Consider the following 10774-nt stretch of genomic DNA (forward strand, 5'->3'; position numbering starts at 1 on the left):
CTAAGACTCATGAGCCGGGCATGATGGTATGGGACACTGTGGTCGAGCTGTCAGCCTACGCTGGGGTGACGAACCTCCTCGTAGTGACTAGTGGGCAACCCAAACTCATGAGCCAGGCATGGTGGTATTGGACATCGTGTTCGAGCTGTCGGCCTACACTGAGGTGACGAGCCTCCCCCTAGTGACCGCGAGTATAAACTTTTGAATTTGCTTATCAATGCTTTTCATTATGGGTGATGCCCTACAACTTTTCTATCATATGTGATTAACTAAGATTGATGATCCTAGATGGATCCTTCGGTTTGGGTTAATGATATAAAAAGAGGTACCTTAGCTTCTTGAACCTGTTGTATGAATAAGCTTAATTAAGTACTCGGCTAGCACGACCATGCACCGCATTACATGTGCGTTGGTGAGGAAGTTGCACTTTCGGGAGGTTATCATGTGCAAACTTGGTTGCCAAAGTCACTTGTAAGGGAGCTTTGCGCGAGGGCATATCTCATTACTGCATTCCATCCCTGCATTAACAAGAGTAGTTAGGGAATGATTGTTTTATTGCTTTATCATTATTGCTTGATTGACTTGATAACATGTTAACCTTCACCTTATAGTACCACTCAGTTGATCACTCACTTCCACCCTGGGACGATATTTTAAAACACCAACCAGACTCTGTTGTAGATGCACGTGAGGCTGATGTCTATGTAATTGAATTGGACTTCATAGATGAGGAGGTGAAATTCTCCTATGTTCAATTATCAGGCGGGTTTATATAGATTTCGTGCTGATTCGATGGGATAAAGGGGCACATGGATTAGTTGGACACTTGCATTTTGACATTTTGCCCATTTTGAAACAATACATGTACTTATTCAGCCCGACTACATAATCATACTCTGGAGGTTTTAAAACATTTACCTGTTTAGTATATATATGTCTCAGTCTTCCGCTTGGTAAATTTAATTATATCTGGAGTATGATATGCTTTTTGAGTATAATCCCACTCATGTTTAATACATTGATATGGATAACATCTAAACATCCTTATTCATGTTGCATAAGTGATGCGTTGGATCTCGGGAGCAGAGCTTTGCTCGACCCTTGAAATCCGGGGCGTTATAGTACTCATAAGAGTATCAACATTTTTTCCACTCTCAAATCTGAACTTTTTAACTAAGTTCAGAGCATATTTAGTTTGAGAGATAAAGAAACCATCAGGTAGCTATTTTACTTGCAACCCTAGAAAATAATTCAATTCTCCAACCATGTTCATTTCAAACTTAGACTTCATAAGATCTGTAAACTCAATAGTCATGTTAGCGTAGGTAGATCCATAAATAATATCATCAACATAAATTTGCACTATTAAAATGTGATCATTATGTTTCTTTACAAACAATGTCTTATCAACACTTCCCATTATAAAGTTATGACTTAGTAGAAACTTAGTCAACTTTTTGTACCATGCCCTGGGAGCTTGTTTCAAACCATAGAGTACCTTTTTTAGGCGGTAGACATGATTAGCATTCTTAGGGTCTTCAAAACCCGTTGGTTGTGCAACATACACTTCTTCATGCAAATTGCCATTTAAGAATGCACTCTTTACATCCATTTGGTATATTTTGAACTTTCTAAAACATGTAATGGATATAAATAGTCTGCTTGATTCAAGACGAGCTACTGAGGCAAAGGTTTCATCATAATCGATGCCTTCAATTTGAGTGTACCCATGTACAACCAGCCTAGCCTTGTTTCTAATAATATTACCAAATTCATCAGACTTATTTTTAAAAATCCATTTTGTTCTGATAATGTGTTTATCTTTTGGTCTTGGTGTTGGAGCATAAAAATCATCATGGAGAAAGATTAAAGATCAGAAGCTAGACATGGAGTGAAAGGGATAAAGAAGAACCAAAGTGTTTTGTTTGACAGTTGCGCGGATCGCGCAACCGATTACAGTCGTTGCGCGGATCCTGTAACCAATTATAGTCATTATGCGGATGGCACAAATAACCTAATAGGTTAGCGGTGGAGTTAATCTTTTATGTGGATCGCGCAACGGGTTGCATGTTGCACGGATAGTGCAACCTATATTACTGTTGTGCGGGTGCACAATCAGGAATAGAGAGTGATCGAGATTAAACGGCCATATCTATGAAAAGTGGGTCCCAGGGCACAAAGATCGAGGGTTGGTACATGTGGAGGCCTATAAATACCCCGCTCCCCCTCTCATTTAGGAGGAGAAGATTTTTGGAAGAGGAGCAGAGCTCCAAGAAGAAGACTGAAGGTGAGGAGCGAAGAAGAGAAGCAGTTACGCGGACCGCGCAACACACTAAATGGTTGCGCGGACCGCGGAACAGACACTGCGCAGGTCGCGCGACTAGGCCACTAGGTGGCCAATTCTTAAAGGGAACGAAATGTTGCTGAAATCGTCCAGTTCATCCAGTCCGACCTTTAATGCTCCAAGCTCCCCTTTATGTAAAGGACAAGCTTGAATGAGAAGGAGTTAATCAACATGACATTCTTCGTATGGAGATGACCGAAGCAACTGTCGAAATGCTGCCGAATTTGAGATTTAATATGATTTCAATTTATATATTGCAAACGATCTATCTTGGAATCAAGGGATACTGGAGGGATGTAATTGAACTCAGTATCAGTAAAATATGATGTTTGTTCTAAATATTTCCTCTCTGTTATGCTTGAATAAGATAATGTCCCAAATCGATTACCTTTGTTTCTTGTTCAAATTAAAATGGCAACTCTGTTGGGGACATTATTTATCTTATTTAACGTTAACATCAAGATAGTTAAGAACTTTCATCATAGTTTGGCATCTTTCTGACGCCAAAATGACGACTCTCAGTGGAAACATCCTCCCCTTCATCTCTAATATAGATGATTCGATCCTTCAAATACTAACTATAGTTATGTTTTGTTACTGAAGGTTTCTGAATTCTACTATGAGTTACAACCAATGGCAGCTTCTGCAAGAAAAGTGAGCTTCTGTTTCAATCTGACCGGATTTGTGACAGAATACACACCGAATTGACCTCTGGAGTAGATGACTCGACTTCCTACGAGCAATAACAACCTGACTCGAGCAACAGCTGTAGTGGTATCTGCTTCGACTCAATCGCCAGAAGGAGATAAGGGCTGGACTATCGTAATGTCTCGTAGGACGAGAGCACGAAATGCAAGAAGCGCTAGGATGGATCAGCCTTCACCAAGAGTTAGAGGTCCGATAACACACATGCAGGTAGAAGGAATCCTGAACTTGCCCCTCCTGCGATATATCCTGAATAAATAGTCCCACAGTTAGCGTCGCGCGACTTTCGGCTTTGGTCTCCCCAAGAGTCAGATGGATGAGAGAACAGAAAGGTAAAGCATTAATGACCAATTCACTAATGTCCGTATCGCCCCAAGAAAGTCCATCAAAGTGTGTATCACCTCAATCGATCAATGACACCGAAAGCATAGAAAAGTTGAATGAAACTCCATCCTCTCCTCTCTTCATAAGTCCCATTACGTCGACGTATTCCCGCCCCACTCCAACTACGACTTCATCAAAGAGTGGAGAAGCTGCAGTACATATGGTTGGGACAAATCAGGACAATATGCCAACTACAGAAGATCATATGAATGCCATGGTAGAAGCACAAAGGACACGCATAGAAGAGTGCAGGAATCTTAGAGAGACTTTAGCGACCTTTACACATAATGTAGCCCAGATAGTGGCTCCACCAATGATGGGTACAATGCACGGACAAGAAAACCAGCCCGAAAGCTTTTAACCACAGGGGATAGGATCACGAGGATTTGTTCCAGTTGCGAGAACTGTGACACAAGATGAAGTGAGACAGGTTGTCGAAGAAGCTGTCAGAGTAGAAAGAGAGCGTGAAAATACTGGTCATTTCAGATATCGAACGCCGTACCCAAGAGAGGTAGAAGATATCCATTTTCTAGCCAACTTCAAACATTTAGATTTTCAGAAGTTTAATGGGGAAGGATCGCTAGAACACTACGCCAAAACTGTGAAAAAAGGACGGTCCAAAACTGTCTCAAATGACCAAAAAGGACGGTCATGGACCGTCGCAAGGGCTATCAAATTTTGACGTGTCGTATTACTTAAAGGATGGTCGAAAACCGTCATTTTTATTGATGAAAAAAAGACGGTCATGGACCGTCCTAAAAAAGGATCGTCTCGGACCGTCTCTTATAAGCCTTTAAAGGACGGCCATCGACCGTCCTTTAAAAGGACGGTCATGGACCGTCCTTAAAAAAGACTGTCGTAGACTGTCTCTGATAAGCCTTCAAAGGACATCCATAGACCATCCTTTAAAAGGACGATCATGGGCCGTCCTTAAAAAGGATTGTCATGGACCGTCTCTTATGGGCCTTCAAAGGACGGCCATAGACCGTCCTTTAAAAGGACGGTCATGGACCGTCCTTAAAAAGGATTGTCACGGACCATCCTTTATAAGAGGGTCAATATACACCTGTTACAATATATTTCATCGTATTCTTCTTGATATACACCTATTATATAATATATTTCATCATATTCACATTCAAATCCATCTAAACAACCCAAACTACGTAAATCCAACATAAACTACATTCATCCAAACATAAACTACATCCATCCAAACACAAGCAATCTTATCCACATTACATTCATCCACACATAAATACATATAGGTTTAACATCATAAATAAAAAAAGAAAAAAATTAGCAACAATTTTCTTTTCATATCTTTCACCTGAAAAAAAAATATTAAACCAACAAAACATTATAATTCAGAATCATGAAGAATTGCATAAACTTCTTCCAAAAAAGTGGGCACTTTTTAAAAATAAAACTGATCATTAAAATAGGTTTAGGTTTAGGTTTAGGTTTTAGGTTTTAGGTTTAGGTTTAGGTTTAAGATTAGGTTTTAGGTTATAGGTTATAAGTTTAGGTTATAGGTTATAGGTTATATGTTATAGGTTAAGGTTTAGGTTATAGGTTTTGGTTTAGGTTTAGGTTAAGGTTTAGGCTTAGGTTATAGGTTTAAGTTAAGGTTTAGGTTTTAGCTATAGGTTATAGTATATAGGTTATAGCTTTAGAGAATTGAGAATAGGTTAAGGTTATGGTTTAGGTTTAGGAAATCGTGTCCGAATTCGGGATCAGGTTTAGGTTTGGGTTATCAAGTTTAGGTTTAAGTTTAGGTTAGGGAGTTGAGATTAGGATTAGGTGTAGGTTTAGGTTCAAGGATTTGAGAATACATTTCGATTTTAGGTTTAGGTTTAGGTTTTAGGCTTATGTTTAGCTTATAAGTTTAGGTTATAAGTGCAGGTAATAGGTTTAGGTTTATGTTAGGTTATAGGTTAAGGTTTAGGTTTAGGAAATCGGGTTCGGGTTTAGGTTTGGGTTTTCAAGTTTAGGTTTAGGTTTAGGTTAGGGAGTTGAGATTAGGATTAGGTGTAGGTTTAGGTTTAAGGATTTGAGAATACATTTCGATTTTAGGTTTAGGTTTAGGTTTTAGGCTTATGTTTAGGTTATAGGTTTAGGTTTAGGTTAGGTTGTAGGTTAAGGTTTAGGTTTAGGAAATCGGGTTCGGGTTCGGAATCGGGTTTAGGTTTGGGTTTTCAAGTTTAGGTTTAGGTTTAGGTTAGGGAGTTGAGATTAGGATTAGGTGTAGGTTTAGGTTTAGGGATTTGAGAATACATTTAGGTTTTAGGTTTAGGTTTAGGTTATAGGTTATAGGTTTAGGTTAAGCTTTAGGTTTAGGTCATAAGCTATAGGTTTAGGGAATTAAGAATATGTTAATGCTTAGGTTTAGGACATTGGGTATGGGTTCGGGATCGGGTTTAGGTTTGGGTTTTCAAGTTTAGGTTAAGGTTTAGGTTAAGGAGTTGAGATTAGGATTAGGTGTAGGTTTAGGTTTAAGGATTTGAGAATACATTTAGGTTTTAGGTTTAGGTTTAGGTTTAGGTTATAGGTTATTGGTTTAGGTTAAAGTTTAAGTTTAGGTTTAGGTTTAGGTTATAAGCTATAGGTTTAGGGAATTGAGAATAGGTTAAGGTTTAGGTTTAGGAAATCGGGTTTGGGTTCGGGATCGGGTTTAGGTTTGGATTTTCAAGTTTAGGTTTAGGTTTAGGTTAGGGAGTTGAGATTAGGATTAGGTGAAGGTTTAGGTTTAGGGATTTGAGAATATATTAGGTTTTAAGTTTATGTTTAGGTTATATGTTATAGGTTTAGGTTTAGGTTTAGGTATAGGTTATAAGCTATAGGTTTAGGGAATTGAGAATAGGTTAAGGTTTAGGTTTAGGAAATCGGGTTCGGGTTCGAGATCGGGTTTAGGTTTGGGTTTTCAAGTTTAGGTTTAGGCTAGGGAGTTGAGATTAGGATTAGGTGTAGGTTTAGGTTTAGGGATTCGAGAATACATTTAGGTTTTAGGTTATAGGTTACAGGTTTAGGTTTCGGTTTATGTTAAGGTTATAGGTTATAGGTTTAGGTTATAAGCTATAGGTTTAGGGAATTAAGAATAGGTTAAGGTTTAGGATTAGGAAATCGGGTTCGGGTTCGGGATTGGGTTCTAGTTTGGGTTTTCAAGTTTAAGTTTAGGTTTAGGTTAGGGTGTTGAGATTAGGATTAGGTATAGGTTTAGGTTTAAAGATTTGAGAATACATTTAGGTTTTAGGTTTAGGTTTAGGTTATAGGTTACAGGTTTAGGTTTAGGTTAAAGTTATAGGTTATAGGTTTAGGTTTAGGTTTAGGTTAAGGTTTAGGTTATAAGATATAGGTTTAGGGAATTGAGAATAGGTTAATGTTTAGGTTTAGAAAATCGGGTTCGGGTTCGGGATCGGGTTTAGGTTTGGGTTTTCAAGTTTAGGTTTAGGTTTAGGTTAGGGAGTTGAGATTAGGATTAGGTGTAGGTTTAGGTTTAAGGATTTGAGAATACACTTAGGTTTTAGGTTTAGGTTTAGGTTATAGATTTAGGTATAGGTTAGGTTATAGGTTAAGGTTTAGGTTTAGCAAATCGGGTTCGGGTTCAGGATCGGGTTTAGGTTTGGGTTATCAAGTTTAGGTTTAGGTTAGGTTAGGGAGTTGAGATTAGGATTAGGTGTAGGTTTAGGTTTAGGGATTTGAGAATACATTTAGGTTTTAGGTTTATGTTTAGGTTATAGGTTATAGGTTTAAGTTTATGTTTAGGTTTAGGTATAGGTTTCGGTTTTGGTTTAGGTTATAAGCTGTAGGTTTAGGGAATTGAGAACAGGTTATGGTTTAGGTTTAGGAAATCGGGTTCAGGTTTAGGTTTTGGTTTTCAAGTTTAGGTTTAGGTTTAGGTTAGGGAGTTGAGATTAGAATTAGGTGTAGGTTTAGGTTTAGGGATTTGAGAATACATTTAGGTTTTAGGTTTAGGTTATAGGTTACAGGTTTTGGTTTAGGTTTAGGTCAAGGTTATAGGTTATAGGTTTAGGTTTAGGTGATGGTTTAGGTGTAGGTTTAGGTTATAAGATATAGGTTTAGGAAATTGAGAATAGGTTAATGTTTAGGTTTAGGAAATCGGGTTCGGGTTCGGGATCGGGTTTAGGTTTTGGTTCTCAAGTTTAGGTTTAGGTTTAGGTTAGGGAGTTGAGATTAGGATTAGGTGTAGGTTTAGGTTTAGAGATTTGAGAATACATTTAGGTTTTAGGTTTAGGTTTAGGTTTAGGTCAAGGTTATAGGTTATAGGTTTAGGTTAAGGTTTAGGTTTAGGTATAGGTTATAAGATATAGGTTTAGAGAATTGAGAATAGATTAATGTTTAGGTTTAGGAAATCGGGTTCGGGTTCGGGATCGAGTTTAGGTTTGTGTTTTCAAATTTAGGTTTAAGTTTAGGTTAAAGAGTTGAGATTAGGATTAGGTGTAGGTTTGAGAATACCCTTAGGTTTTAGGTTTAGGTTTAGGTTATAGATTTAGGTTTTGATTAGGTTATAGGTTAAGGTTTAGAGAATTGAGAATAGGTTAAAGTTTAGGAAATCGGGTTCGGGTTCTGGATCGGGTTTAGGTTTGGGTTATCAAGTTTAGGTTTAGGTTTAGGTTAGGGAGTTGAGATTAGGATTAGGTGTAGGTTTAGTTTTAGGGATTTGAGAATACATTTAGGTTTTAGGTTTATGTTTAGGTTATAGGTTATAGGTTTAGGTTTAGGTATAGGTTTAGGTTTCGGTTTAGGTTATAAGATATAGGTTTAGGGAATTAAGAACAGGTTAAGGTTTAGGTTTAGGAAATCGGGTTCAGGTTGGGGATCGGGTTTAGGTTTTGGTTTTCAAGTTTAGGTTTAGGTTTAGGTTAGGGAGTTGAGATTAGGATTAGGTGTAGGTTTAGGTTTAGGGATTTGAGAATACATTTAGGTTTTAGGTTTAGGTTTAGGTTATAGGTTACAGGTTTAGGTTTAGGTTTAGGTCAAGGTTATAGTTTATAGGTTTAGGTTTAGGTTTAGGTGATGGTTTAGGTTTAGGTTTAGGTTATAAGATATAGGTTTAGGGAATTGAGAATAGGTTAATGTTTAGGTTTAGGAAATCGGGTTCGGGTTAGAGATTGTGTTTAGGTTTGGGTTTTCAAATTTAGGTTTAAGTTTAGGTTAAGGAGTTGAGATTATGATGTAGGTTTAGGTTTAAGGATTTGAGAATACACTTAGGTTTTAAGTTTAGGTTTAGGTTATAGATTTAGGTTTAGGTTAGGTTATAAGTTAGGGTTTAGGGAATTGAGAATAGGTTAAGGTTTAGGTTTAGGAAATCGGGTTCAAGTTTAGGATTGGGTTTAGGTTTGGGTTATCAAGTTTAGGTTTAGGTTTATGTTAGGGAGTTAAGATTAGGATTAGGTGTAGGTTTAAGTTTAGGGATTTGAGAATACGTTTAGGTTTTTGGTTTATGTTTAGGTTATAGGTTATAGGTTTAGGTTTAGGTTTAGGTATATGTTTAGGTTTCGGTTTAGGTTATAAGCTATAGGTTTAGGGAATTAAGAATAGGTTAAGGTTTAGGTTTAGGAAATCGGGTTCGGGTTCGGGATCGGGTTTAGGTTTGGGTTTTCAAGTTTATGTTTAGGTTTAGGTTAGGGAGTTGAGATTAGGATTAGGTGTAGGTTTAGGTTTAGGGATTTGAGAATACATTTAGGTTTTAAGTTTAGGTTTAGGTTATAGGTTACAAGTTTAAGTTTAGGTTTAGGTTAGGGTTATAGGTTATAGGTTTGGGTTTAGGTTTAGGTTTAGGTTATAAGATATAGGTTTAGGGAATTGAGTGTAGGTTAATGTTTAGGTTTAGGAAACCGGGATCAGGTTCGGGATCGGGTTTAGGTTTAGGTTAAGGAGTTGAGATTAGGATTAGGTGTAGGTTTAGGTTTAAGGATTTGAGAATACACTTAGGTTATAGGTTTAGGTTTAGGTTATAGATTTAGGTTGAGGTTAGGTTATAGGTTAAGGTTTAGAGAATTGAGAATAGGTTGAGGTTTAGGTTTAGGAAATTGGGTTCGGGTTCAGGATCAGGTTTAGGTTTGGGTTTTCAAGTTTAGGTTTAGGTTTAGGTTAGGGAGTTGAGATTAGGATTAGGTGTAGGTTTAAGTTTAGGGATTTGAGAATACATTTAGGTTTTAGGTTTAGGTTTAGGTTATAGGTTACGGGTTTAAGTTTTGGTTTAGGTTAAGGTTATAGGTTATAGGTTTAGGTTTAGGTTTAGGTTTAGGTTTAGGTTATAAGATATAGGTTTACGAAATTGAGAATAGGTTAATGTTTAGGTTTTGGAAATTGGGATCGAGTTCGGGATCGGTTTTAGGTTTAAGTTAAGGAGTTGGGATTAGGATTAGGTGCAGGTTTATGTTTAAGGATTTGAAAATACACTTAGGTTATAGGTTTAGGTTTAGGTTATAGATTTTGGTTTAGGTTAGGTTATAGGTTAAGGTTTAGGGAATTGAGAAAAGGTTGAGGTTTAGGTTTCGGAAATTGGGTTCGGGTTCATGATCAGGTTTAGGTTTGGGTTATCAAGTTTAGGTTTAGGTTTAGGTTAGGGTGTTGAGATTAGGATTAGGTGTAGGTTTAGGTTTAGGGATTTGAGAATACATTTAGGTTTTATGTTTATGTTTAGGTTATAGGTTTAGGTTTAGGTATAGGTTTAGGTTTCGGTTTAGGTTATAAGCTATAGGTTTAGGGAATTGAGAATAGGTTAAGGTTTAGGTTTAGGAAATCGGGATCGGGTTTAGGTTTGGGTTTTCAAGTTTAGGTTTAGTTTTAGGTTAGGGAGTTGAGATTAGGATTAGGTGTAGGTTTAGGTTTAGGGATTTGAGAATAAAGTTAGGTTTTAGGTTTAGGTTTAGATTATAGGTTACAGGTTTAAGTTTAGGTTTAGGTTAAGGTTATAGGTTATAGGTTTAGGTTTAGGTTTAGGTTATGGTTTAGGTTTAGGTTTAGGTTGTAAGATATAGGTTTAGGGAATTGAGAATAGGTTAATGTTTAGGTTTAGGAAATCGGGATCGGGTTCGGGATCGGGTTTAGGTTTAGGTTAAGGAGTTAAGATTAGGATTAGGTGTAGGTTTAGGTTTAAGGATTTGAGAATACACTTAGGTTATAGGTTTAGGTTTAGGTTATAGATTTAGGTTTAGGTTAGGTTATAGGTTAAGGTTTAGGGAATTGAGAATAGGTTGAGGTTTAGGTTTAGGAAATCGGGTTCAGGTTCAGGATCAGGTTTAGGTTTGGGTTTTCAAGTTTAGGTTTAGGTTTACGTTAGGGAGTTGTGATTAGGATTAGGTGTAGGTTTAG

General features: G+C 37.3%; 1 long non-coding RNA gene across 1 annotated transcript in view; it reads left to right on the forward strand.

Annotated features, from left to right (window-relative positions):
- LOC131253282 (uncharacterized) overlaps window positions 1-10365 on the forward strand; it is a 32005-nt gene extending 21640 nt beyond the window's left edge. The window contains exons 2-3 of the long non-coding RNA XR_009175073.1: window positions 5878-5971; window positions 10347-10365. This is a non-coding gene — a long non-coding RNA (uncharacterized LOC131253282). The remainder of the gene's footprint in view (window positions 1-5877; window positions 5972-10346) is intronic.
- Window positions 10366-10774: the final 409 nt, after the last annotated feature.

The sequence above is a fragment of the Magnolia sinica genome, chromosome 8 (assembly GCF_029962835.1).
Source record: "Magnolia sinica isolate HGM2019 chromosome 8, MsV1, whole genome shotgun sequence".
In the NCBI taxonomy this organism is placed as follows: domain Eukaryota; kingdom Viridiplantae; phylum Streptophyta; class Magnoliopsida; order Magnoliales; family Magnoliaceae; genus Magnolia; species Magnolia sinica.